Source organism: Babylonia areolata, chromosome 18, assembly GCF_041734735.1.
Source record: "Babylonia areolata isolate BAREFJ2019XMU chromosome 18, ASM4173473v1, whole genome shotgun sequence".
Classification (NCBI taxonomy): domain Eukaryota; kingdom Metazoa; phylum Mollusca; class Gastropoda; order Neogastropoda; family Buccinidae; genus Babylonia; species Babylonia areolata.
This window is the reverse complement of record NC_134893.1, coordinates 6,788,654-6,815,716: the sequence shown is the minus strand read 5'-3', so window position 1 is coordinate 6,815,716 and position 27,063 is coordinate 6,788,654. Positions and strand designations below refer to the sequence as shown.

The 27,063-nt window shown below is 43.1% G+C and overlaps 1 protein-coding gene across 1 annotated transcript in view; it reads right to left on the bottom strand.

Annotated features, from left to right (window-relative positions):
• Window positions 1–11,079, bottom strand: part of LOC143291868 (uncharacterized) — a 43,152-nt gene extending 32,073 nt beyond the window's left edge. Inside the window, exons 1-2 of the mRNA XM_076601993.1 lie at window positions 10,920–11,079; window positions 1–325 (exon numbers count right to left, since the gene is read on the bottom strand). The exon at window positions 1–325 is cut by the window's left edge and continues 623 nt beyond it. The gene's annotated coding sequence lies outside the window, so the exon portion shown is untranslated. The remainder of the gene's footprint in view (window positions 326–10,919) is intronic.
• Window positions 11,080–27,063: the final 15,984 nt, after the last annotated feature.

Genomic DNA, 27,063 nt, shown 5'->3' with positions numbered 1-27,063 from the left:
CAGGGTTTACATTCCGATGTCTCTAACGAAGAAATTTCCTTCGGAATTTTTTTTAACACACAGGTGTTACATTCTGATGCCTCGCTTTCAAGTCTCCTTCAAAACACTTCAAGTACAATGGTTTATATTCTGATACGTCTCACGTTGATATCTTCAAATTTCTTCAAGTCACAGGTTTCGGTCTCGCACGTTTTCAACACTTGTTGATGTCCATTGCTGCCGTTCAAATACTTTTTTTTTCCAACTGATACAAGTTCGGACTCCGTGTCAACGATCGGTGAGAAGCAGTTGTACTGTTCCTTTTTTAGTTGAGCTCTGGATTCACCTTTCAAACGCATCAAAAGCAATCATACACTGTCCTTCTTCTTCTTCGTTCGTGGGCTGCAACCCCCGCGTTCACCCGTATGCACACGAGTGGGCTTTTACGTGTATGACCGTTTTTACCCCGCCATGTAGGCAGCCATACTCCGCTTTCGGGGGTGTGCATGCTGGGTATGTTCTTGTTTCCATAACCCACCGAACGCTGACATGGGTTACAGGATCTTTAACGTGCGCATCTGATCTTCTGCTTGCATATACACACGAAGGGGGTTCAGGCACTAGCAGGTCTGCACATGTGTTGACCTGGGAGATCGTAAAAATCTCCACCCTTTACCCACCAGGCGCCGTCACCGTGATTCGAACCCGAGACCCTCAGATTGAAAGTCCAACGCTTTAATCACTCGGCTATTGCGCCCGTCATACACTGTCCATATCTTGGAGAACTGTGTGAATGAAATTTCAACAGTCTATCAAAATGTTCGGAACTGTTATCCACCTTTTGCTGATCCACTATCACCGAACATAGTTCACTTCCAAAAACTGTTGTACTGACACTATGTATATAAAACCGACTATCATATTAAAAAAAACATATCTTATTCTCGTCATCTGCACTTCTACTGTCACATTTTTGTATCGACACTCGCTATATAAAACTGACTATCATAATGATATGTCTCATTCACATCTTCTGCAACACTACTACTGTAACATTTTGTACCGACACCAGGTATATAAAACTATCATATAAAACATACTTTATTTGCGTCTTCTACACAACTGCGGTCACACTTGGAAGTATATCTAAACTAGATGCTGAGAACCTAGGGGTGGGGGGAGGGTGATTCATGAGCTCTAAGTTATCGACTCACTTTCAACAGCTGTCAAATCCACCGTCACTATGCAGTATTATGTCCGTTCAATCTTCCGACAATCAACAGTTTACATTCCCATCGAGTTACTCCATGTACGTCAGGCGTGGTGATTGTGCGCGCCCCCCCTCCTCCCTCCCTCCCCTCCCTTTTCTTTAATCCCACGGCCATTAATCTGAAATCATGCAGAACAGGCCGTTCACGCGAAACACTGCATTTGTTTGCGCACACGCCTCTCTCTCTCTCTCTCTACACAGACGGACTGCCAGACATCTCATGTTAATGGGTCAACGATTGGACGCCGGGGATCGTGCCAAGGAAAACCTCTCTCAACACAACTGTTACTGGTATTTCTTTTTTCTTTTTCTTTTTTCTTACTGTTGATAAAACTGGTAATTTTCTGTGCTTGACAGACTGACAGACAGACAAACAGACAGCCAGGCAGGTAGGCAGACAGACAGGAGGGGACACAGCAGTTTTACCCAACGGCCTGTGACAAATGAAGGGCATACATACACTCACGATCAAAGGAAGAAACCCGTTTTCAATAGTTGCACTATCCCTTCGGTTTTCGTTGTTTGTTTTTGTTGTTTTGTTTTGTTTTGTTTTTGTTTTTTTGTTTTTTTAATTCACCTTCTGAAATGCTGCTGAAATATTTTGACAAACTTGTGTGCCTGTATTCATTTCTTCTCAATTTTTATTGCACAAGGCTGCGTGACAGAGAGAGAGACACACAGAGAGAGAGACAGAGAGAGAGACAGAGACAGACACACAGACAGACAGAGACAGAGACACAGAGAGCGACAGACGGACAGGAATATGAGATACGTGACATACAAGTTCGTGCTTTGACAATAATATATATGTTCATGGACAAGCTAGTCTCGTTGCCCACCAAAGGTATATAAACAACGTGATCACTGTCGGCGACTTCAGCTGTAACGATATCCAGATGGCTATTGTTTGTCAACTTTATTCACGAATGTAATGAAGATAAAATAAAAAAAATCAAAAAAATCAGAGCATGTTAAGAACCGTCTGCATTATTCGGTATGCTTGATAGGTTCTTCACTAATAACACAACAGCATATATCCGGGGCACTCTCGAAGCAATCTGAGAATTAAGATCCAGCAGTTACGATGCACCATATTGCTGCACATTTATGCTGCATTTATATGGGGCAGATGACACCGAAGCTCTGTTTCAACTGTTATTTAGTCCTAGTCTGCAGTTCATGCCCCCGTCCTCTCCTAAGTTTGATTAGTTATTTAATTCGTGTGTCTGCCAGTCACTAAATGTCAGTTTCAGATTGTTTATGACGATTTGTAATTCAATTCCTATGTGTAACAGTCACTAAATGTCGGTTTCAGATTGTTTATGACGATTTGTAATTCAATTCCTATGTGTAACAGTCACTAAATGTCAGTTTCAGATTGTTTATGACGATTTGTAATTCAATTCCTATGTGTAACAGTCACTAAATGTCAGTTTCAGATTGTTTATGACGATTTGTAATTCAATGCCTATGTCTAACAGTAACCAAATGTCGGTTTCAGATTGTTTATGACGATTTGTAATTCAATTCCTATGTCTAACAATAGCCAAATGTCAGTTTCAGATTGTTTATGACGATTTGTAATTCAATTCCTATGTGTAACAGTCACTAAATGTCAGTTTCGGGTTGTTTATGACGATTTGTAATTCTATTCCTATGTGTAACAGTCACTAAATGTCAGTTTCAGATTGTTTATGACGATTTGTAATTCAATGCCTATGTCTAACAGTAACCAAATGTCGGTTTCAGATTGTTTATCACGATTTGTAATTCTATTCCTATGTGTAACAGTCACTAAATGTCAGTTTCAGATTGTTTATGACGATTTGTAATTCTATTCCTATGTGTAACAGTCACTAAATGTCAGTTTCAGATTGTTTATGACGATTTGTAATTCTATTCCTATGTGTAACAGTCACTAAATGTCAGTTTCAGGTTGTTTATGACGATTTGTAATTCTATTCCTATGTGTAACAGTCACTAAATGTCAGTTTCAGATTGTTTATGACGATTTGTAATTCAATTCCTATGTCTAACAGTAACCAAATGTCGGTTTCAGATTGTTTATGACGATTTGTAATTCAATTCCTATGTCTAACAGTAGCCAAATGTCGGTTTCAGATTGTTTATGACGATTTGTAATTCAATTCCTATGTCTAACAGTAGCCAAATGTCGGTTACAGATTGTTTATGACGATTTGTAATTCAATTCCTATGTCTAACAGTAGCCAAATGTCGGTTACAGATTGTTTATGACGATTTGTAATTCAATTCCTATGTCTAACAGTAGCCAAATGTCGGTTTCAGATTGTTTATGACGATTTGTAATTCAATTCCTATGTCTAACAGTCACTAAATGTCGGTTTCAGATTGTTTATGACGATTTGTAATTCAATGCCTATGTGTAACAGTCACTAAATGTCAGTTTCAGATTGTTTATGACGATTTGTAATTCAATTCCTATGTCTAACAGTAGCCAAATGTCGGTTTCAGATTGTTTATGACGATTTGTAATTCAATTCCTATGTGTAACAGTCACTAAATGTCGGTTTCAGATTGTTTATGACGATTTGTAATTCAATTCCTATGTCTAACAATAGCCAAATGTCAGTTTCAGATTGTTTATGACGATTTGTAATTCAATTCCTATGTCTAACAGTAACCAAATGTCAGTTTCAGATTGTTTATGACGATTTGTAATTCAATTCCTATGTGTAACAGTCACTAAGTATCGGTTACAGATTGTTTATGACGATTTGTAATTCTATTCCTATGTCTACCAGCAACAACACGTCAGTTTCAGATTGTTTATGACAATTTGTAATTCTATTCCTATGTCTACCAGTGAGGAAATTGTTTGTGTCATCAATCTTTAATAAGAACAGTTCAGAACATCAACCCGCTGTGCATGCACCCACACAAAATGGGTTTTTTGTTTCGTTCCGTTTCTCACCAACTTGCTTTTTTTTTTCTCATCAAAACGGGTTTGCACCGTTTTGGTTTCCGAGCGATCTGTCATCGATCCATTCCTGTCCAAAGGACACGCTGAATTATGATCAATGGCTTCTGTTTGGCGCCCTGCTGGAGAGGAAAAGCAGAAACAGCAAGAGACGTGTTCGTGTTGAGCAACACACGGCGGTTTGCGTGCTGACTGGTTAATCCTGTTTCCAGTGCACGGAAACATGTTTCTATCCCTTGCCCTGTCCGGCAAGGAAATGTAACAGGTCTTGGGCTTCTGTTTCCGCTAGGCAAGAGACTTCACGTGGTGGTGGGAAACCATTTCTACGCATGTATCTATTCTCTAAAATAAAATAGACTGCCATGAAAAAAAAAGAAGAATATATACATATACATACATACATACATATGTATGTCTGATGGGAGCTCTGTCCTTGATTTCTACAGTGTCAGCTGAAGTATCTAACGGACACAGCAGTAAGGATACAGTTTGGACAAAGGCTGAAAGTCCAGTAAGCAATTCTGGTAAATTAGCCAATGATTTATGTGTATCTAAAGCCAATGATTTATGTGTATCTAAAGCCAATGATTTATGTGTATCTAAAGCTAATGATTTATGTGTATCTAAAGCTAATGATTTATGTGTATCTAAAGCTAATGATTTATGTGTATCTAAAGCCAATGATTTATGTGTATCTAAAGCCAATGATTTATGTGTATCTAAAGCTAATGATTTATGTGTATCTAAAGCTAATGATTTATGTGTATCTAAAGCCAATGATTTATGTGTATCTAAAGCCAATGATTTATGTGTATCTAAAGCTAATGATTTATGTGTATCTAAAGCCAATGATTTATGTGTATCTAAAGCCAGTGATTTATGTGTATCTAAAGCCAATGATCTATGTGTATCTAAAGCCAATGATTTATGTGTATCTAAAGCCAGTGATTTATGTGTATCTAAAGCTAATGATTTATGTGTATCTAAAGCCAATGATTTATGTGTATCTAAAGCCAATGGTTTATATGTATCTAAAGCCAATGATTTATGTGTATCTAAAGCCAATGATTTATGTGTATCTAAAGCCAATGATTTATGTCTATCTAAAGCCAGTGATTTATGTCTATCTAAAGCTAATGATTTATGTGTATCTAAAGCTAATGATTTATGTGTATCTAACGCTAATGATTTATGTGTATCTAACGCCAATGATTTATGTGTATCTAAAGCCAGTGATTTATGTGTATCTAAAGCTAATGATTTATGTGTATCTAAAGCCAATGATTTATGTGTATCTAAAGCTAATGATTTATGTGTATCTAAAGCCAGTGATTTATGTGTATCTAAAGCCAATGATTTATGTGTATCTAAAGCCAGTGATTTATGTGTATCTAAAGCCAATGATTTATGTGTATCTAAAGCCAATGGTTTATGTGTATCTAAAGCCAGTGATTTATGTGTATCTAAAGCCAGTGATTTATGTGTATCTAAAGTCAATGATTTATGTGTATCTTAAGCCAATGGTTTATGTGTATCTAAAGCCAATGATTTATGTGTATCTAAAGCCAATGATTTATGTGTGTCTAAAGCCAATGATTTATGTGTATCTAAAGCCAATGATTTATGTGTATCTAAAGCCAGTGATTTATGTGTATCTAAAGCCAGTGATTTATGCGTATCTAAAGCCAATGATTTATGTGTATCTAAAGCCAGTGATTTATGTGTATCTAAAGCCAGTGATTTATGCGTATCTAAAGCCAATGATTTATGTGTATCTAAAGCTAATGATTTATGTGTATCTAAAGCCAGTGATTTATGTGTATCTTAAGCTAATGATTTATGTGTATCTAAAGCCAGTGATTTATGTGTATCTAAAGCCAGTGATTTATGTGTATCTAAAGCCAATGATTTATGTATATCTAAAGCCAATGATTTATGTGTATCTAAAGCTAATGATTTATGTGTATCTAAAGCTAATGATTTATGTGTATCTAAAGCTAATGATTTATGTGTATCTAAAGCCAATGATTTATGTGTATCTAAAGCCAATGATTTATGTGTATCTAAAGCCAATGATTTATGTGTATCTAAAGCCAATGATTTATGTGTATCTAAAGCCAGTGATTTCTCTGTATCTTTCCTCTTATGCCAGCCTCTACGTGGTCTCCATCCCCCCCCCCCCCCCCCCCCCCTTCTTCATTTCTCATGGCTTTCACCGTTACTACAAGACAAACTATGATGCGGCCCCAGAAGCAATCGCAGGGCAGGATACGATAATTGCATCGTTCGTGTGCATAATCATTGACTGTTTATACAGCATAGCAAGCACGAGCGCATAAATATAGACTGTTTATATCGCACAGCAAGCTCGTGTGCATTGATATTGGCTTTATTCATTGTTCTTCTTCTTCTTCTTTCCGTTACACGACCAACATCGACTTGCCGATGACTCTGTCGTGGTTCATGCATGCTGGGTATTTTCGTGTCTCCATAACCCACCGATCACTGACATGGGTTACAGGATCTTTAACGTGCGTATTTGATCTTCTGCGTGCTTATACACACGAAGGGGGTTCAGGCACTAGCAGGTCTGCACATATGTTGACCTGGGAGATCGGAAAAATCTCCACCCTTTACCCACCAGGCGCCGTTACCGTGATTCGAACCCGGGACCCACAGATTGAAAGTCCAACGCTTTAACCACTCGGCTATTGCGCCCGTCTTGTTGCTATAACAAAGACTCTGACGCCGACAGACAGAAACAATCACAGGACAGAATACTATTATTTCACTGCTCGCGTGCATAATTATGGACTGGGCTGTTTATACAGCACAGCAAGCTCGTGCGCATTAACATTGAGACCGTTTATACCGCACAGCGAGTGCATGTGGAAACAATGGAAGCTGTAGCCAACTGGTGGGTGTTTGAGTTGCTGTGACCGGCTTTCCACTTCACGTGCAAATTTAAAAAAAAAAAGTTGCTTTTAAAATCCAACACCAAAGGGGTCACATCGGAAAAAAACCCACAAAAAAACAAACAAACAAACAAACAAACAAACAAAAAAACAACTAAGTCCTCTCAAATCCAGTAGATGCACACGCAAACACATAAGCAAACCAGCTATCATGCAGAGGAATTAATTAGGAGCGAAGAGTATCATTAACATCGATAGTAAAAGTGGTGTGCATCTATGTGTACAGGTGTAAAGAGTGTGCATCTTTTGTGCGCGCATATGCATATATATGCATTTGCATTTGCGTGTGTGCGTGCGTGCGTGCGTGTGTGTGTGCGTGTGTGTTGTACATTCTTGACCTTTAAACACACACACACACACACACACACACACACACACACACACACACATATATATATATATATATATATATATATATATATATATATATAACAAGACGATGTCATGAATTATGCAAACAGTATGTATCATGAAATAGAATACTATTACTGGAATATGTATATATTTTAAAAAATTCCACCCATTTATTTCAAATTTCTGTTTGAAAGTTTAATACGAAGGTTTGTTTGTTGGTGGGTTTTTTGTTGTTGTTTGTTTGTTTGTTTGTTTTTATGTATAACTTTTATCGGTATCCCCTTCTTTTCCTCAACCCGTCACGTGGTCTAATTCACACGCAAAGTTTTGGTTCCGTTCTCAACTCAATTTTACGTGTGCTCACTGCAACGAACGGAAATTGAATCCCCACTCCCTCTCTCTCGCTCTCTCTCTGTGCATATAAAGATGTGTGTGTGTGTGTGTGTGTGTGTGTGTGTGTGTGTGTGTGTGTGTGTGTGTGTGTGTGTGTTGCGTATTGTGTGCGAATAATTTATCGAGCATAGTAATCTAGCGATTTATACCCAGTCTATGAAATCCCTCCTCTAAACTAAAACCTTGGGAAAATTATCCAAGTAGAAACTCACGTAGGTGGAAAATTATCAGAATAACTGGTCGCGGTAAAACTAATGAAATTGCACCTTGAAGCATACATCCTTTTTTGTTTCACAGTTGATTCAGTATCTCTCTCTCTCTGTCATCAAACTCCCGTTTAATAACCAGTGAGGCGGCGCTCTCTGTCACAATGGACAAATGGAAATGCTGTGTTTTTTTTGTTCTGGGTATCATGCGCATGGCATGGGGATATGGCATAAAATCCTCTGTGTGCGCGTCCTCTCAGCTTAAGCGTATTTCTTCGTCTAAAAAAATTTCCACGATAAAGAGGGGGCTATAAAACGTTACAGCGACACTAACCCTTGCCGATGACTCTGTCGTGGTTCATGCATGCTGGGTATTTTCGTGTCTCCATAACCCACCGATCACTGACATGGGTTACAGGATCTTTAACGTGCGTATTTGATCTTCTGCGTGCTTATACACACGAAGGGGGTTCAGGCACTAGCAGGTCTGCACATATGTTGACCTGGGAGATCGGAAAAATCTCCACTCTTTACCCACCAGGCGCCGTTACCGTGATTCGAACCCGGGACCCACAGATTGAAAGTCCAACGCTTTAACCACTCGGCTATTGCGCCCGTCTTGTTGCTACAACACAGACTCTGACGCCGACAGACAGAAACAATCACAGGACAGAATACTATTATTTCACTGCTCGCGTGCATAATTATGGACTAGACTGTTTATACAGCACAGCAAGCTCGTGCGCATTAACATTGAGACCGTTTATACCGCACAGCGAGTGCATGTGGAAACGATGGCAGCTGCAGACAACTGGTGGGTGTTTGAGTTGCTGTGACCGGCTTTCCACTTCACTTGCAAATTTTTAAAAAAAAGTTGCTTTTAAAATCCAACACCAAAGGGGTCACATCAGGAAAAACAAAACAAAACAAAAAAAAAACCAAACCAACAAAGTCATCTCAAATCCAGTAGATGCACACGCAAACACATAAGCAAACCAGCTGTCATGCAGAGGAATTAATTAGGAGCGAAGAGTATCATTAACATCGATAGTAAAAGTGGTGTGCATCTATGTGTACAGGTGTAAAGAGTGTACATCTTTTGTGCGCGCATATGCATATATATATATGCATTTGCATTTGCGTGTGTGCGTGTGTGCGTGTGTGTGTTGTACATTATTGACTTTTAAACACACACACACACACACACACACACACACACATATATATATATATATATATATATATATATATATATATATATATATATATATATATATACATACAACAAGACGATGCCATGAATTATGCAAACAGTATGTTAGTACATATCCGTCTGTATCATGAAATAAAATACTATTACTGGAATATATACATATATATTTTTTTAAATCCCACCCATTTGTTTCAAATTTCTGTTTGAAAGTTTAATACGAAGGTTTGTTTGTTGGTGGGTTTTTTGTTGTTGTTTGTTTGTTTGTTTGTTTGTTTTTATGTATAACTTTTATCGGTATCCCTTTCTTTTCCTCAACCCGTCACGTGGTCTAATTCACACGCAAAGTTTGGGTTCCGTTCTCAACTCAATTTTACGTGTGCTCACTGCAACGAACGGAAATTGAATCCCCCCTCCCTCTCTCTCTCTCTCTCTCTGCATATAAAGATGTGTGTGTGTGTGTGTGTGTGTGTGTGTGTGTGTGTGTGTGTGTGTGTGTGTTGCGTATTGTGTGCGAATAATTTATCGAGCATAGTAATCTAGCGATTTATACCCAGTCTATGAAATCCCTCCTCTAAACTAAAACCTTGGGAAAATTATCCAAGTAGAAACTCACGTAGGTGGAAAATTATCAGAATAACTGGTCACGGTAAAACTAATGAAATTGCACCTTGAAGCATACATCCTTTTTTTCACAGTTGATTCAGTATCTCTCTCTCTGTGTCATCAAACTCCCGTTTAATAACCAGTGAGGCGGCGCTCTCTGTCACAATGGACAAATGGAAATGCTGTGTTTTTTTTGTTCTGGGTATCTTGCGCATGGCATGGGGATATGGCATAAAATAATCCTCTGTGCGTGTGTGTGTGTGTGTGTGTGTGTGTGTGTGTGTGTGTGTGTGTGTGTGTGTGTGTGTGTGTGTGTGTGTGTGATTGTTTTGTGGATGCAGACCAACCTCTCAGCTTAAGCGTATTTCTTCGTCTAAAAAAATTTCCACGATAAAGAGGGGGCTATAAAACGTTACAGCGACACTAACCCTTGCCTTCCATTTTCAATTTAAAAATAGCAAAACTAGACGGTTCTTTTGAATACTTAAAAATCCAATCACAAATTTCACGGTTTCTCTACCTTTTTTTTTTCTCTCTCTGTAAATACATTATTTTCCAGTACACTTTCTCCACATTTATTGCCAGGTTTACCTGCATGGTTTCCATGGAAACGTCTCTCTCTCTCTCCATCCCCCTCTCTCTCTATCATTTTTTTTTTCTCTCTCTCCTTTGAACAGTACTTCATGTCCCAGGTTTCACTGACAAGTTTTCCATTGAAAACCATTCCACACGATAACAACAATCACCACACAACACACAGCACACACACACACACACACACACACACACACACACACACACACACACACACACACACACTCACACACACACACACCACCAGCACTGACCACAGCAGAGCAAACACGAGTCCCCCTGGACCCCTCACTCTTCTCAACTGGCTTTTGTTATACACACCACACCACACCACACCACACCACACACAAGGAACCAAACAAATCACACCAACCTACACGTTACTTGAGAAAACAGTTTATCCCCGATCCATTACGGCGTCGGTAATCGGGTGTGTTGAGAGGTACGCCAAGCACGAAAAATGGCTAGCCACTGGGCACAGGGGGGGGGGGGGGAGTTGGCTCATGAAACACCTCCCGTATCACTGGTTCATGGTCAACTCACCACTGCACGTTCACGGGGGTCAACATTAACAACACCTATCACTTGGTCACTACCACCACATCACTATACACAAACACACACTCGAGCCAGCATCACACACCCACACACACACACACACCGGCACACTGTTAGGAAAAAGAAAAAAAAAAAAAAAGAAGTAAAAGAAGGCTGCAGCAGAGATCGCCTTGAATTTCCTCCCCCTGCAGCAATTTTGTCGGAAAAGAACGGCGGGGGTGTCAACCGCTTCCGACAATGGCAGCATTAAAGGATTACGGAACAAAAGCTCTGCTCTCACTGAGTCGCGCGGCACATCGATAACCTTGACGGCTGGAGTCTAACAGGCCTTTGACGAGGTGGACTTAATGTGCTTTTCTCAGCCACTCCCTCACCCCCTCCTCCCTTCCCGCCCCGCCCACCCCACCCGACTGCTCCAGAGGAGGACTTCCACACCCCTTCACACCTCTCCTTCTTCCTTGGCATCGCCCCATAAATCACACAGCCTGGGAGGCAAGGCACAGCACGGAACCCACCCGGGGTGGATGGATGGAGGGAAGGAGGGAGGGAGGCAGATGAAAACGGTGATAAACGCTTGGCAAATACTGGTGGTGGTAGAGGTAGGTTGACGGGGAGATGTGAGAAGAGTGATAGGATTTCACGGTGATTTAACCCTCACGTGAAAAGAGTGCCCAGGACTAACGTTGATTGATTGGCATCGTCGTCAAACAGTGCTCGGGTACATCCACCTAGCTCACGGCACGGGCAAGCTGGGTCCACCCGGGGCCTGTCCCGTTCCACAGCCCACCCTGGTCCGTCGTCCACCCGGCACTGTCACCACCACAGTCGCCACCCCGTTCCGTCATCCACCCGACACTATCACCACCACAGTCCACCCCGATCATTCACCCACCCGACACTGTCACCATCACAGTCGCCACCCCGTTCCGTCATCCACCCGACACTATCACCACCACAGTCCACCCCGATCATTCACCCACCCGACACTATCACCACCACAGTCCACCCCGATCATTCACCCACCCGACACTATCACCACCACAGTCCACCCCGATCATTCACCCACCCGACACTGTCACCACCACAGTCCACCCCGATCATTCACCCACCCGACACTATCACCACCACAGTCCACCCCGATCATTCACCCACCCGACACTGTCACCACCACAGTCGCCACCCCGATCCGTCGTCCACCCGGCACTGTCACCACCACAGTCCACCCCGATCTGTCACCCACCCGACACTATCACCACCACAGTTTGCCACCCCGATCCGTCACCCACCCGACATTGTCACCACCACAGTCCACCCCGATCATTCACCCACCCGACACTGTCACCACCACAGTCCACCCCGATTCGTCAGCCACCCGGCACTGTCACCACCACAGTCCACCCCAATCTGTCATCCACCCGACACTATCACCACCACAGTCCACCCCGATCATTCACCCACCCGACACTATCACCACCACAGTCGCCACCCCGATCATTCACCCACCCGACACTATCACCACCACAGTCCACCCCGATCCGTCGTCCACCCGGCACTGTCACCACCACAGTCGCCACCCCGATCCGTCACCCACCCGGCACTGTCACCACCACAGTCCACCCCATCATTCACTCACCCGACACTATCACCACCACAGTCCACCCCGATCCGTCGTCCACCCGGCACTATCACCACCACAGTCGCCACCCCGATCCGTCGTCCACCCGGCACTATCACCACCACAGTCCACCCCGATCATTCACCCACCCGACACTATCACCACCACAGTCCACCCCGATCCGTCGTCCACCCGGCACTGTCACCACCACAGTCCACCCCGATTCGTCAGCCACCCGGCACTGTCACCACCACAGTCCACCCCGATCCGTCGTCCACCCGGCACTATCACCACCACAGTCGCCACCCCGATCCGTCGTCCACCCGGCACTGTCACCACCACAGTCGCCACGCCGCTCTCTGGCCCCCCTGTACCACTAGCTCTCCCAGACTGGAACCCACACCCCCGTCCCCGCCCCCCCTCCCCAGCCCCCCCCCCGCCCCCCCCACTCACTTCTTGCCACTGCTTTCTTCACACGACCCCCACCTCCCTCCCTCTCTCGCCCCCACTCGCTCCTCCCCGTTCTCTTTTTGGCACAACGACGCCAGGCAAAGAGTAACATACAGCGCCGTCAAGGGCATAATGGGTGGGGGTGGGGGGAGGGAGGAGGGGACTGGGGGGTGGGGAGGGAGGGGAGGGGAAGTGGGTGGGTAGGGAAGAAGGTAGGGGGGTTGGTTCTTTCGGAGTGGGAATGGGGATGAAGTGGTGAAGTGTTTCAGTTTCTATCAACGCCTGCCACACGTTGTGAAAAGGTACGGGTTCCGTGGAAAACAAAAGCCTTCTAGTCTCTCTCTCTCTCTTTACGTGGTGCGTTTTTGCCTTTCATCGTGCCTGAGTGAGCCATTAAAAAAACAGTAAACCGCTGGGGCGCGCACAGTTAGGGGCCAAAGTCAAAGGGTTTGGGACTGTTGCATTATGATCAGTGTGTTACAGTCACCAACCCCAACCCCACCCCAGGTGCTTTTTTTTTTTTTTTTTTTTTTTTTTTTACACGTCACTCCACCCGTAAGACAGCACGGCTGTCCATCGTAAGGGAACAACGTTTTGCTTCAACGATCGTGAGCGCTAATCTTGGCCTTTGGAATTAGAACCTTTTTCGGGTGTCTTTAGCTTTTTTTTTTCTTTTTCTTTTCTTTTTTTTTTTTGGGGGGGGGGATGGGGGGGCAGGAGGGTGCGGGGGGGACCACATAGCCATTGCCAAAACCAAACCCTAACCGCCCCCCCCCTCCACACCCCATTTTTTTAAGTTGTTCTTTCTGTAGTATTAGATCACTAGAAGCAGATCTGTGGTCTGCTATCTTTATGGCATCAGACCTTTGAAAACAAACCCACTACTTATGTGATCAGAAACCTTTATATTTAAATAGACTCATTACCTTTTGTTTTGTTTGTTTGTTTGTTTGTTTTTTCTTTCTTTTTCTGTAGAAAAATCCAATTCGATAGGAAAAACAAATAAAACTGCACGCAGAAAAAAAAAAAAAAAAAACATACAAAAAGGGTGGCGCTGTAGTGTAGCGACGCGCTCTCCCTGGGCAGAGCAGCCCGAATTTCACACAGAGAAATCTGTTGTGATAAAATCAATTGCAAATACAAATAGAAATGTATATCTTTTGCTTTTGTCGAATTTGAACTTTGAACTTTGACTTTTAGAGTAAATCGTTTGCCCTCACTTTTTGTGGAATAAGATATGGCAAATAAAAGCCAAAGTTTAATTTCTGATATAATTTCAGGGCTCACAGAAATCGATTAAACTAAGGAGGTGTTTACGATTGGCTTTGCTCCACGTTTTCAAAGGCGATAATGACGTCATAGCCAATACGATACAGCTTATTTGTTAAACATGAGGATAATAATAATAATGATAACAACAACAGCAACAGCAGCAACAACAACAATAATGATGATGATGATGATAATGACAATAAAAACAATACTAAAAATAACAACAACAACAACAACAATGATAATTTCAACAAAAAAACCCCAAACAAACAAAAAAAGTTAATGACAATAACAAGATTAACAATTCAATAGAAAAAAAAAATCTCTCTCTGTCCACAGTACGTGCATGGATATCGTTTGAAGTTCCTGACCAGTCATTCAGTCGTCAACTTCAATGAGGCGCTTCAAAGGAAACGCTCCACAGCCCCTCCTGTGTGTGCCTTTCATGCTACACCTGAACGGTTCTCCGTGCTGGCCGTGCTGCAGACTGCACTGTTCATAAAATGACACATCACCCCACACAGCGTTTCAATGCTTTTGAAGGCAATCGCTGATGTTTAAGAGAACACACACGCCCGCGCGCGCGCACGTGCATACACACACACACACACACACACACGCACACACACAGAGAAATAGAGAAACAGAGAGAAAAACAGAGAAAGAGAAGGAGACAGAGAGACAGAAAGACAACTGACAAACACAAACAAAATCGATCTAAAGTCGATACATGCAAGGTTCAGTATCTCAGGGTCGGAAGACAAGTCGTTCAAGCATGACATTTGAATAATATTGTTTTAAAGACGCGTCCTCCAAACTGCATGACTGAAGTGAACGAGATCCCGTCCTGTGGTTACCGTCTTCTCCTGTGAGCTCTGAGAACAGGCCTGTTTATTCTGAAGCCGATCGGAGCCACGCCTTTTCCCTTTCCGACTCTCCTAAGGAGAAAATCCTACAAAATGACAAATATCAAGAAGACCGATGATGGCGCATTCCTCACGTTCCGGGTCATCAGCCGTGACGCAAACACCTGCAATCTCGGTAACAAGTTTGAGCTGAAGTTTTGTGTGGGGTTGCTTCAGAGAGTATAAAATCATGGCATACTAAACCATACCTTACCATAGCATGCTAACCCATACCATACCTTACCATACCATGCCGTCTTGTGTGCAATTGCTTTCCCCATTTCCCCTTCTCCACCTTGATTTCTGTGGATTAATGCCTCTCTTTTTCCATTTTTAACGACTTTGATATTAGTTTTGTATCATACATCCACTTTTTTTTTTTTAATGTAACGGTTAAAAAAAAAGATTTTGTACTGAAATCGGTCATAACCATGGTTTACCGAAACTCTCTTTCCTCCGCCTTATTTACAAGGAGTGTTTAGGGGTGTGAACTTTGTTTTCATGCGAATTAAAGGCGTGGTATGTGATCCATCAGTTAAAAGTATCTTTTATCGAAGGCGTTTTCATGTGTGTGTGTGTGTGTGTTTGTGTTTTTTTTCCATTCCCACATATATATCGGTAATAAAGTACACAGAATTACAGCCCAACAGAAACACATAAAACATGGGGTTTGGGCTCGGTCCTGGGTATGATTGAATACTCTTTTCTGCTAGTTCTGTTTTTAACGGATCATGTTTTACACTGGAATATTGCTGTAATTCACTGACACACGTCAATAAAAACCTTTATATCGTTGCGCCGCCCTCGTCTTTATGCGATGTTTGTGTGAATAAAATCAGTGTGAACGTGGACTTTCCCCAGCACTCCTTCTTTAGAAAATAATAAGATTAGTTCAGCCCACTTCAGTTCAATAAACGTTATTCTTGCCTTGGAGGGCGGTTAATTCGTGATAAAGCTTTTGTATAACTTTTGATGCAAAAACATGGTTGTTTCACAAGTTATACCCCAAGGCGACGTGGTTGGGTGGTTGTATGATTGGTTACGAATGTAAACAGTGTCACAGTTGTGTCAAAAGCAAGTTTTTTTCTCGCTGGGTTTTTGGCGAAAAGAATCCAAGCATTCCAAACCAAGTGCTTGAGGAGACTACTACACATCTCCTACAAGGAGCACAAGACCAATGACTATGTGCGGAACCTGGTCAGCAACCTTGTTGGGCCCCAAGAACCACTGCTGGCGACTGTCAAACGACGGAAGATGGCATGGTTTGGTCATGTCATACGACATAACACCCTCTCCAAAACCATCCTGCAAGGGACTGTAGAGGGAGGGCGCAGACGGGGGCGGCAGAGAAAGAGCTGGTCAAGGAATGGACCAAAATGACGATGCCAGATCTCCTCACGACAGCTGCCAACAGAACGGCGTGGCGAGCTATGACATCTTCCTCATGTCCCCCCAACGACCCCAGCGGTCGAGGGAATGAGTGAGTGAGTGAGTGAGAGTTTTGGCGAAAAGGACTCTTGCATGTGGTGCTGGAGACCTAGGATTGCACGACTGTAAAAACAACACCAAACAATCATGGACTACTGAATACTCCTTTAGTGGAACATGATATTTCAGTTTTAAAAGTTTTAGTCGGTATAGGAATATTTCTGTTTTAAAAGTTTCCTTCAGTATACAACTTGGCGCACACAAGACGGCATGGTATGGTAAGGTATGGTGTGGTTTAGCATGGTATGGTATGGTATGGTTAAGAATGGTATGGTATGGTATGGTATGGTTAAGAATGGTATGGTTTAGTATGGTATGGTTAAGAATGGTATAGTTTAGTATGGTATGGTATGGTTTAGTATAGTATGGTCAAGAATGGTATAGTTTAGTATGGTATGGTATGGTATGGTTAAGAATGGTATGGTTTAGTATGGTATGATATGGTGTGGTTTAGTATGGTATGGTTAAGAATGGTATAGTTTAGTATGGTATGGTATGGTTTAGTATGGTATGGTCAAGAATGGTATAGTTTAGTATGGTATGGTATGGTATGGTTTAGTATGGTATGGTCAAGAATGGTATAGTTTAGTATGGTATGGTATGGTATGGTATGGTTAAGAATGGTATGGTTTAGTATGGTATGATATGGTGTGGTTTAGTATGGTATGGTTAAGAATGGTATAGTTTAGTATGGTATGGTATGGTATGGTATGGTTTAGTATGGTATGGTCAAGAATGGTATAGTTTAGTATGGTATGGTATGGTATGGTATGGTTAAGAATGGTATGGTTTAGTATGGTATGATATGGTATGGTTTAGTATGGTATGGTTAAGAATGGTATAGTTTAGTATGGTATGGTATGGTATGGTTTAGTATGGTATGGTCAAGAATGGTATAGTTTAGTATGGTATGGTATGGTATGGTATGGTTAAGAATGGTATGGTTTAGTATGGTATGATATGGTGTGGTTTAGTATGGTATGGTTAAGAATGGTATAGTTTAGTATGGTATGGTATGGTTTAGTATAGTATGGTCAAGAATGGTATAGTTTAGTATGGTATGGTATGGTATGGTTAAGAATGGTATGGTTTAGTATGGTATGATATGGTGTGGTTTAGTATGGTATGGTCAAGAATGGTATAGTTTAGTATGGTATGGTATGGTATGGTATGGTTTAGTATGGTATGGTCAAGAATGGTATAGTTTAGTATGGTATGGTATGGTATGGTTAAGAATGGTATGGTTTAGTATGGTATATGGCGTGGTTTAGTATGGTATGGTTAAGAATGGTATAGTTTAGTATGGTATGGTATGGTTTAGTATAGTATGGTCAAGAATGGTATAGTTTAGTATGGTATGGTATGGTATGGTATGGTATGGTTTAGTATGGTATGATATGGTGTGGTTTAGTATGGTATGGTTAAGAATGGTATAGTTTAGTATGGTATGGTATGGTATGGTATGGTTTAGTATGGTATGGTCAAGAATGGTATAGTTTAGTATGGTATGGTATGGTATGGTTAAGAATGGTATAGTTTAGTATGGTATGGTATGGTATGGTTAAGAATGGTATAGTTTAGTATGGTATGGTATGGTTTAGTATGGTATGGTATGGTATGGTTTAGTATGGTATGATATGGTGTGGCTTAGTATGGTATGGTTAAGAATGGTATGGTTTAGTATGGTATGGTATGGTATGGTATGGTATGGTATGGTATGGTATGGTTTAGTATGGTATGGTCAAGAATGGTATAGTTTAGTATGGTATGGTATGGTATGGTATGGTACTGCATTGCATTGCATTGTGCTGTGCTGTGCTCCTTTTTGTCACAACACATTTCTTTATGTGAATTCATGTTCCTCTCCTCGAGGAAAGCACTTCGCCACAGTGCTGTGCCACTTTTATTCTTCTCTCCTTTGTTCTGTCCACTAGCGTATTTGGTTTACAACTGAAGTGGATTTTCATGCAGATTTTTGTTGTTGTTGCCAGGGTAACCCTTTTGTTACCGTGGGTTCTTTTAATTGCGCTCAGTGCATGCTGCACACGGGACCTCGGTTTATCGTCTCACCCGAATGACTAGCGTACAGACCACCAGCCAAGGCCTATTGGAGGAAGGGGAAGGAAATTCTGGCGAGTGTTAAGATTCGATCCCACACCCTCATGATTCTCTCGCTTCCCAGGCAGACGCGTTACCACAAGGTCACAAAATTCATACACACACACACACGCGCGCGCGCGCGCGCGCGCGCATACAAACACACACACACACACACAAACACACACCACAACACACACACGCACACACGTACACACATGCACGCACACACACACGCACACACACACACACACACACACACACACACACGTGAGTAACTTGTGTGCATTGAATTTTCAATGGCAACCTAACACTTAGACAGTGCCATAAAGGGAGGGAGAAGTTACACACACACACACACACACACACACACACACACACACACACACACACACACACACACACACACACACACACACACGTGAGTAACTTGTGTGCATTGAATTTTCAATGGCAACCAAACACTTAGACAGTGCCATAAAGGGAGGGAGAAGTTACACACACACACACACACACACACACACACACACACACACACACACACACACACACACACACACACACAAACACACACACACACACACACACACACACACACACACACAAAACACACACACACACACACACACACACACACACACACACACGTGAGTAACTTGTGTGCATTGAATTTTCAATGGCAACCTAACACTTAGTGCCATAAAGGGAGGGAGAAGTTACACACACACACAAGCGAAGAGGTAGGGTCGGAGACAGTATTTTTTTTTTTATTCATTCAAAGACGCTGTAGCAATAGAGAGCAGGGCATGAACATGTTATTAATAATCAAGAGAGAGAGAGGCTGGTGGAGGGGGGGGGGCGGCGGCAGAGAGAGCGGGAGAGAGAGGGAGGAGAGGGAGGGAGAGGGAGAGAGAAAGTAAAGGAGAGGGAGGGGGGGGAAGAAGGAGGGGGGAGAGTAATGGTGGGGGGTGTGGGGGGTGGACGTGGAAGTGCAGAGGTTGGGAGGAGGAGGAGGAAAAGGAGGAGGAGGAGGAGGAAGGTAGACAGTATTTTGAATCATTCGAATAAACACTCCCGATCGATCAAAAGCCCTATAGTCCAGCAAGGCAGTCATCAAGTGCAGCGCCAACAGGGCGAACAACAACCACCCCGCTCGCTCCCTTAATCCCTGTACGTGTCTGTGTAAATCCAGTCTGAGTGACTTGCTCCATTGGGGCAGCTGTCGTTCCAGTGAACCTCTGGTGTTTTTTTGTTTGTTGTTTTTTTTCTCTCTGTATCAAGTGCCACCTCAAAAGGGCGGCGTCAAAAGCGCGCGCACACACACACATACGTCAGTCAATTCAAATAACAACATGACGGTAAAGCCATACACAACGTACAGCCGTATCCAGCTCCAGTAATATACACCCTTCATGCAAACAGATGAGTAACCATGTTCTTTCTTTGAATTAAATCTAAAAAAAAAAAAAAAAAAAAAAGGAATACACGAGAGTTTATTTGTAGGTTCGTAAGAAAAGTCAAAACTGTGCCCCCCCCCCCTCCCCCACCCCTCCCCCCCCCGCCCCCTCAAACTCCCGGACCTCCTACCCATCCTCACTACACTTTTTTTTTTCTCTCGCAAACTTGTAGTTCTGAGAACATATTATTTACGGACATCCTTTGAGATTCTCGTTTTCTCAGAAGGGTTACTATTGAAAAACTGGTTTCTTTATTGAATATATATGGCACTTCTGAAATGCCATTATCTAAAACAACAGCAACAACGACAAGAAACTGAAAACAACAACAACAAACAACAACAACAACCACAAGCCCCCCACAAAAAACCAACTAACCAAACAAAAAGCGGCAAATGCCTGAGGTCCACACACCGCATATTCTAAGGGGAAAAAAAAAACCCACGGCTCCGAACCACTAGAATACGCACAGCACAATAATGCACACACACACACACACACACACACACACACACACACACACACACACACACACACACACACACACACACACACACACACACACACACACACACACACACACGCCCGATCGACACCTTCCCAATCCTAATCGTTATCCAGTTACCACAAAGATATCAAAAATGAAACTCTGAAACTTTTTGTTTTTTGAGTTTGTTTGTTTGTTTGTTTGTTTTGCAAACGGGGATACCAGTGGAAAGTGGGGGTGGGGTGTGTGTGTGTGTAGGGGGGGGGGGCGGAGGGGGGGATGGGGAAGAAGAAGCCAACACGTGTGCAGATCACAAAGACGAACAACTCCACTTTTTCTTTCCCTGGCCAGAGGCTACCCTTCGCTCAGATCCATCGCTGGCTGTGTGTGGTCACAGGTGAAGACATGCACTGAAGCACACAGTTCATCGCAGACAACAATACAAACCTGCTGTCTGTTGTGTCAACAGAACGTCGCAGTCAGCGAAACTACTTTGTGTGTGTGTCTGTGTGTGTGTGTGTGTGTGTGTGTGTGTGTGTTGGGAGGGGGAGTGGGGGGTGGGTGACAGGGGCGGAGGGGCGAGGGGTGGGTGGGGGGTGGACAGGGAGGTAGGGAGGAGGAATCAAATTAAATCAAATCAAATTATGGTGCTTAGAGCCTTCGCCGACCACTAAGGCCATCTCAAGGCTATCGCCACGTTAATACCTACTACAAGTCAAGGGTTAAAAAAAAAAAAAAAAAAAAAAAAAAAAAAATATATATATATATATATATAAACAAGTCACCGCTTTAAGCTTTCCACTCAAAGTTTGAAGACCTTCCATAGTTAGAGGTGTGGTTCGTCCGTCGGGATCGACGAGGACCATCTAGTCATCCTAGGGGTGGGTGGGTTGGGCTCTGTGGGTGGGCAGATGACTGGTCAGGCCAATCCGCGCCCGGAAGGTTCTGACGCAGTGTGGACAGGGGATGGTGGCGGCTGTCGGGGACTTGCTGGCACTGCTTTTCCTGGCCTGTCTGCGTTGCTCTGCTGCAGCGATTCTGTTGGCCTCACAGGATTTGGCGCCTTTGTGGACAGCTGAACGCCACTTTGGTCTGTCCATTGCATTCAGCTCCCATGTGTCGTGGCTGATGTTGAAGGCCTTCAGAGAAGCTTTCAGAGTGTCTTTGAAGCGCTTCTTTTGGCCTCCATGTGAGCGCTTGCCATGTTGGAGTTCGCCGTACAGCAGTTTCTTGGGGAGCCGGAGAGTGGAGGTACAGCCTCCCTAACCCCCCTCAACCCCGCACGCATTGGTATTGGTGACCTGTTTAGTGCAGTGCTTTCATGCAGGCGGCAGAAGGCGGGGTGGGGTAGGGTGGGGTGTTTGGATAAAATTATGACTCAGTAATATTTACTTTTTTCTTAATGACTTGATTTCAGAGTTCAGATCGAGAACCAGTACCTGTCCTCCTTCCAGCATCTGCCTAGCTCTTTCTCTCTACTTCGCGCAATCATATATATATATATATATGTACTCGTGTTTGCACACACACACACACGCACGCACACACACACGTACACACACACACACGATCGCACACAACCGTGCACACGCATACTCATGTACTAAGTTATACTAAGCACTTTCTAGATGTGCCTTATATCACAAACATTGTGACATCGCACAAAAATGCACGATTAATAGGCACTTTTTATTGTCCAAAATAGGAGGAAATCCTGGTTCTTTCAATTATAATGGACATTACCCGAACACTTGCTTTTTCAAAGAAGCAGTTAGCGGACATGGTATAATCCGTTCTTTTTCATTTGCAAAGAGAGAGAGAGACCAACACACACACACACACACACACACACACACACACACACACACACACACACACACACAGAGAGAGAGAGAGAGAGAGAGAGAGAGAGAGAGAGAGAGAAGGTATTCTGAATCGAATCAAATAAAACCAGCTTCACAGACTCCCTACACATAACCCCCCCCCCCCCTCCACCCAGCCCCCCACCCCCCTCCCAAGCAAACAATGTCCCCGTGCACGCATTCATTCAACCCTGTCTGACAGTCAGTGCAGAGCCAGGAGAAAGGTATGATTGTCCAACTGCCACCTGTAAAGCCCAGCTGACAGCTGGCTGTCACATAGCACTGACACTGGTGGCTGTGTCCCACCTGGCTAGACATGCATACGTATGGGGGGATAATGAGGTGGGTGAACGGGTTACTGGGATCATGGAGTATTTACACACCGGGGAAACCATGCGGAATTTTCTGATACACGTTAACGTTGTTTTTTTGTTTTTTTTTCATGTCGTTTACAACCTGTGGTTGTGGGCGTAGTTAAGCTATACGTTTCTAGATCCTTGCTTCTCGTTTTAGACATATGACCCCCCCTCCACCCCCACCACCCCCCACACACACATACCCCTCCCCGGATCACCCCCTCCCCCTCGACACACACACACGAAAACATACGCACACACACACATGCAGTCTAGACTTTCATACACACGCTTTTATTTTTCATTATTATTATTATCATTATTATTATTATTATTTATTTATTTATTTATTTATCTAAATGCAGTCTAGACTTTCAAAGTCGTCAGTGTTATCTGATTGCAGCATAGGTTTACATGGTCTACGGTTTTATTATCTGGTTGGATTTTACGCTTTCAAACAGTCTTTAGTTTTATCTGAACCAGTCCAGTCTTTTCACTGACTGCCTCGTTCTGTTTGAAAGCTGTCCATATCTTCCCTTCTACTGCAGCGACTCTGCAAAGGTTAACTTCTTCTTCTTCTGCGTTCACTCGTATGCACACGAGTGGGCTTTTACGTGTATGACCGTTTTTACCCAGCCATGTAGGCAGCCATACTCCGCTTTCGGGGGTGTGCATGTTGGGTATGTTCTTGTTTCCATAACCCACCGAACGCTGACATGGATTACAGGATCTTTAACGTGCGTATTTGATCTTCTGCTTGCATATACACACGAAGGGGGTTCAGGCACTAGCAGGTCTGCACATATGTTGACCTGGGAGATCGTAAAAATCTCCACCCTTTACCCACCAGGCGCCGTCACCGTGATTCGAACCCGGGACCCTCAGATTGACAGTCCAACGCTTTAACCACTCGGCTATTGCGCCCGTCTGCAAAGGTTAACTGATTGTTGTTACATGCTTAATGTTCTGTTGTTTGTTTTTGTTTTGTTTTTTTGTTATGATCGTGTGTTGTGTTTTATTTTTATACTCATGTCGTTGCACGTTCACATTTCCTCGTTTACGATTTGAATCAAGTTATTTCTGCACAAACCAGCCACATCATATGCCTTGAACGATCGGGATGTGAGTGCGTGTGCGTGTGCGTGTGCGTGTGTGCGTGTGTGTGTGTGTGTGTGTGTGTACATCTTGTGTGGAGTGGGTGTGGGTTTGTGGGATGGAGTTGGAACGGGATGATCTGTGCGTGCGGGTGTATTTGTTTTTTGTGTGCACGTGTCATTGCATTTTAAATTTTTTTTATTGTAAACGCCCATGGCTTTTGTATCATTAGATTGGGCGTACCAAATGTCCTTTTATTATTATTATTGTTATTATTATTATTATTATTATTATTTATCATTACAACGCACCTTTGTTTGTATTGTTTTACTCTTTTACTCAGGAGGCATTACAAAAGCAGTGCTTTTTTGTGGGGGTGGGGTGGGGGTGTGTGTGGGGGGCGCGAAGTGGGGGTGGGACGGGGTGTGGTGTAGGCAGGGGAGGGGAGGAGGAAGTAAAGGGTTGAGAAATGAAGATGTTGCATAAGAATTTCAACACCCGTACTTCAAAACAAAGGGAAATGATGACGATGACGACGACGACGATGACGATGATGATGATTGATGATGGTGATGACAGCGATGGTGGTGGTGGTAGTGGTTGTGATTGTAGTTGTGGTGGTGAGTGTTGTGGTGATATAACACACACACACACACACACACACACACACACACACACACACACACACACACACACACAGTCACTCACTCACTCTTTTTTTTTCACATCAAGGCCAAACTAAGAGCGCTGGGGCTATGCTGGGGGTTAGGCATCTGCTCATCAGATGTGGCATAGCGCATATGGAATTGTATGAATGCAGTGACGCCTCCTTCAGAAACTGAAAAATCTATGAAAGCTAACAGTTAGCTGGCAACATGTACACACGGGGTTACGGGGTTACAAAACACGCGTCGCTTTTTATTTATTTATTTATTTTTTATTCTTATGGTTTTTAAGCGAAAGTAATGACAGTCCAAGTCAGGCGGCGAAGCTTAAACACGTCCTGTACAACGGAACTTCAGTTGTTGTTTTTTAAAGGAGGCGTCACTGCTTTCGGACAAATCCATATACGCTACACCACATGCCTGACCAGCAGCCTAACCCAGGGCGTTTAGTCAGGCCTTGAGTGCATGCATAGATATTTTGTGTACCTATCAGAGTGGATTTCTCCGGTAGAATTTTGCGAGAGGACCACACACTCAATGCCGTGTTGTGGGGGTGGCTTTTGTGTGTGTGTGTGTGTGTGTGTGTGTGTGTGTGTGTGTGTGTGTGTGTGTGTGTGTGTGTGTGTGTGTGTGTACGTGTGTGCGTGTGTGTGTGTGTACGTGTGTACGTGTGTGTGTGTGTGTGTGTGTGTGTGTTGTTGTTGTTGTTGTTTTAGTGCACCAAGTCCGTGTTGCACACGGGACCTCGGTTTATCCTCTCATCCGAATGACTATTGTATTTGTATTTGTATATCTTTTTATCACAACAAATTTTGTCTGTGTGAAATTTGGGCTTCTGCGTGCAGTTTTATTTGTTTTTCCTATCGAAGTGGGTTTTTCTACATAAATTTACCAGGAACAACCCTTTTTGTTGCCGTGGGTTCTTTTACGTGCGATGAATGCATGCTGTGTACATGGGATCTCGCTTTATCGTCTCATCCGAATGACTCGCGTCCAAACCACCACTCAAGGTCTATTGGAGGGGAAAGAAAATATCGGAGGCTGAGCCGTGATTCGAACCAGCGCGCTCAGATTCTCTCGCTTCCTAGGCGGACGCGTTACCCCAAGGCCATCACTCCACACTACACGCCTAGGTTGATTTTTCAGTCAAAACTTGGGAGAAAAGCGCGAGAGAGGGATTCGAACCTAAACCCTCACGGACTCTGTACTGGCAAATGAGCACGTCTTATTAATCCATTCTGCCACCTTCATCTCAAAACTGCTTCCTTAAGGAACTGCTGAACCTTTTTTCTAAACCCTACACAGACACCATCCACCAGACACACACACACACACACACACACACACACACACACATCAATCTGTCTTTCAGCTCTGACAAGTTGGCAAAGGACAGCTACTACAGGTTAAATGTCAAACTGTCACCTGCAAGTCGACACGCCAACTCCCTGACAGCGCTGATTGTTGCTGATTTAGCGAAGTGAAAGAGTTAAAGGGGGTAATAATGGAGACCTACGCTGATCAAAGTGGATACTGATGTGCGTGGCTTGAAAGGAGGGGGGTGGGGCAGGGGGGAGGATAATGACTTGATGTGGCTAGTTCAGGATTAAAGAGGCTATGCCAGTCTTGAATAAAATCTATTTTGTGTTTGCACATTTCTTCTGTCTTTGCTGCTGTGTGCACATGTCAGATGATCGGTATAAGGACAGGCCCGGTGCTTCCTTTTTTTTTTTTGAGGAAGTGTCTGGGTTTTTATTTACCTGTGTGCTAGCTGAATCGGTAGCGTAAGCAGCATAGACTTGAAGTTGTGTAACTTGTGAATGGAGAGAGTTACCACTCTTTACCTGTTATTTGTTAATCATTTCATCTCCTGGCCTCATTGTTAATTTCCAGATGAATAAAGATGTATTGTATTGTATTATATTGTATTATATTGTATTGTATTGTATTGGATATTCCGTTTCAGTTTCAGTTTCAGTAGCTCAAGGAGGCGTCACTGCGTGCGGACAAATCCATATACGCTACACCACATATGCAGATGCCTGATCAGCAGCGTAACCCAACGCGCTTAGTCAGGCCTTGAGAAAAAAAAGTACATGAATGAAGGGTGACAATCAGATGGATGGTTTACGGAAGTTATATGATTTTCAGGTAAGGGGAGAATATGATGGTTAAATTAAGGATATCACGAGTTATACTGTGTGTGAGAT